Here is a 3457-nt window from a genome sequence, read left to right as displayed (position 1 = left end):
GAATCCTGAAACAGTTGAAGGAGGAACCTAATTTCAATTATCATCCAAGATGTGAGAAACTGAACATTGTCCAGCTCAGTTTTGCTGATGATTTGCTGTTATTCTGCAGAGGTGATGTGATATCTATACAACTATTATGTGAATGTTTCAACAGTTTTTCAAAAGCTTCTGGACTTGTTGCAAACCAAAGTAAAAGTTGCATGTATTTTGGTGGAGTTTCAACAGTAGTACAGCAGGACATTATTCAAGCTACTGGTTTTACCATTGCTGCAATTCCTTTTAGATGCTTAGGAGTTCCTCTGAGCTCAAAAAGACTGTCTGTGAGCCAATGCCAACCTTTACTAGACAAAATGCTGGGGAAAGTCAAATAATGGATAGTAAAATTCTTAAGCTATGCAGGAAGACTACAGTTGATAAAGAGTGTGTTAATTGCCATCCAAACCTTTGGTCACAGGTCTTTCCACTACCAAAGAAAATTATACAGATGGTTGAAGGTATTTGCAGAAGATTCCTCTGGACTGGTGACACCAATACAAGTAAGAAAGCTCTGGTAGCTTGGGAGAAGATGTGCAGGCCTAAATCCAAAGGAGGACTGAACATCACTGATCTCAGCACATGGAATAGAGCAGCATTATTAAAACACCTCTGGAATGTTTGTATGAAGAAGGATAAACTGTGGATAAGATGGGTGCATGTTTACTACATAAAGGGGAAGATTCCATGGCAAGTAGAAATGAAGCAAGCTTCATGGATAATCAGGAAGATACTACAGGCTGGGAAATATATGAATGAAGCAAGGTTGGATATTCTCTATCAGGGTAATGTATAATCAATTGAGAGGAGATTTTCCAAAGAAAAATTGGAGCAGACTATTATGTAATAACAAAGGTTGTCCAAGGTGGAAGTTCATATTATACCTTGCTGTACAAGAGAAGCTATATACCAAAGACATATTGAGCAGCTGGGGATTACAAGTTAATCCAAATTGTCCACTATGTGATCAAGAGCTGGAGAGTCATCAGCACCTGTTCTTTATGTGTAGATTCTCGGCAGAAGTATGGGGGAAGCTGTTAGCATGGATAGGATTGGCACGAAGGGTAACTGGCTGGAATGAGGAGCTCAAATGGATAGCAGATCATATAAAAGGCAAAGGGTCGAAAACCATGCTTTACAGGATGTGTATTACAAACACTGTTTACCAGATATGGATGGAAAGAAATAGAAGAATTTTCAGCAATAGTGGAGATAGTCGCACGTAATGACAGATCACGGCCATATTATTAAAAGCTTGTGGTAAGAATGGGTTTCGAGTCTAGTGCTCGAAAATAATATTCCAAAGCTTTCGTATGTTCTCCATTACTTGTGTGGATAAGCCCTATATTATAGAGTATATAACTTCGATCATAGGGATCAATTTCTAGTCACATAGCTTCATAATAATTCTGCAAAGCTTCCGCGTAATTTTCTTCGGATTGAGCCGACATCCGTTACGGTCGTCATTCAATTGAAAGAATCTCCGTTCCAGAACCATACGTGAGATTTTCACCTCATACGGCTCCTCCCTTATGTGCATAATGAGAATAATACATAGAATCAAAAAAGATTCAACGATGAAAATATTTTCATTATGAAGAAAAGAGAAGTAGTGAAGCTATCACAAGACAGATAATACAGGAGATACATTGTATAGGAAATGGGCAGAGTAGCTTAAGGAATGAACTTCAAAAATTAAATTTCTATCTTTAGGAGTTGTTAGAATAGGAGTGTACTAAGTTTGGGGCTGCATGTCCAAACTCAGTTTACGGATATACTTGTACATATTTACTTGGTAATAAAAATTATTTAATTACCAAAAAAATTATTTTAAGTTTTGATGGTACTGGAATCTTCCAAATCCAATTATATAGTGGTGTGTGTGTTGTTGTGTTTATCTCCTGTTGTAATAACTTTGAATACATTGACTGCACGGTAAATTTTCCTTGGTGTGATAAACCCCAGTATATAGTGTCAAATTTATTTGTGTAGACAGACACATTGATCCTATTGATATTATTTTTTAAAAAGTTTGTAATGTTGAAAGGGATTTCTGCCTAGTTCCATTCATGTTGAGCTCTATAGGTAGCTATAGTCCTTATAGTGTGGTTTAAAGGGGTATGACCATGTATTAAAGATCTAATTGTGGTGTTTGGAGCAATCCATGCATCATTCCAGAAATTGATATTATAATTGGTAGCCACTTGCCATTGGATTCCATGTTGGCATTTTTCCCAGCCTAATATGATATTGTGCCAAGTATTAGAAAATCCTCCTGCTATGTGTTTGTGCTTATATTTTTGTATAAGAGTGTTAGCCCAAAGTTGATTGGGTGAGTGAAAGAGGCGCCAGGATAGTCCTGCTAATAAAGCATAATTCAAGTCTCTGTATACTGAGGCCTCCTAAAAATTTTGGTGTAGTGACTTTCTTCCAGTTGACTAAGTGTATTTTCTTTTTTTGGGGAGTAGTGCCCCAAAAGAAATTACGCATTTATTTCTCCATTTTGTTGATAATATTTTTAGTGATTGAAATGTATTGTATTATATGGTTAGGCAAACTAGAAAGGATAGATTTAATGAGAGTAATTCTACCTGCTAGTGATAGGAAATTAGTTTTCCATCCTGCAAGTCTGGCCTTGAAGTTATCTAAGAGGAATTGGAAATCTGATTTATTTGGTTTCTTTTGAAACATGGGAAAACCCAAGTATTTGCCATAGTTTAGTCCTTCATTCATGCTAAAGCAAGATAGTATATGAGTTTTGGCCTCAGCGGTGCAGTTCTTCGAGAAGAATATTCTTGATTTTTGGAAATTAATAGTTAGGCCTGATAAACGAGTAAAGTTATTAAGGGTGTCAATGATAGTGTTACAGTTTGTATTATTTACTTTAGAGATGAGTACGATGTTGTCTGAGAAAAATAGGTGGGATAATTGCGGTCCATTTTGAGAAATTTGTATGGGTTTCCATAATAGGTAATCTACTGATTGGAATATATTCCTTGAGAGGCGTCCCAGACACATAATAAAGATATAAGGAGATAGTCTATCTCCTTATCGTATACCCTTCGATGGTTGAAAATAGTTGGTACGTGATCCATTTATCAATATAGATGTGGAGGATGTTGTAATGCAAGACATAATTAGGGAGATTAGATTGTTTGGTAGGTTGAAGTAGTGGAGTGTGTCTTTTATAAAGGACCATTCAAGCTTATCAAAAGCTTTTTCCAAGTCCAGTTTTAGAAGCATCTGACCCGTTCGTCCTTTTTTCTTATTTTTGAAGTGATTAAGGATTTCATGTACAATGATTGCATTTTCAGAAGCTCGCTTCCCTTGTTGGAACTGGACTGTGTTAGACCTATGATTTTATGTATGAAAGGTTTGAGACGGTTTACAATTAATTTTGTAATTAGTTTGTATATTGTATTGC

Source organism: Nicotiana attenuata, unplaced genomic scaffold, assembly GCF_001879085.1.
Source record: "Nicotiana attenuata strain UT unplaced genomic scaffold, NIATTr2, whole genome shotgun sequence".
In the NCBI taxonomy this organism is placed as follows: domain Eukaryota; kingdom Viridiplantae; phylum Streptophyta; class Magnoliopsida; order Solanales; family Solanaceae; genus Nicotiana; species Nicotiana attenuata.
The sequence above is the reverse complement of the archived record's forward strand: the minus strand, read 5'-3'. Positions refer to the sequence as shown.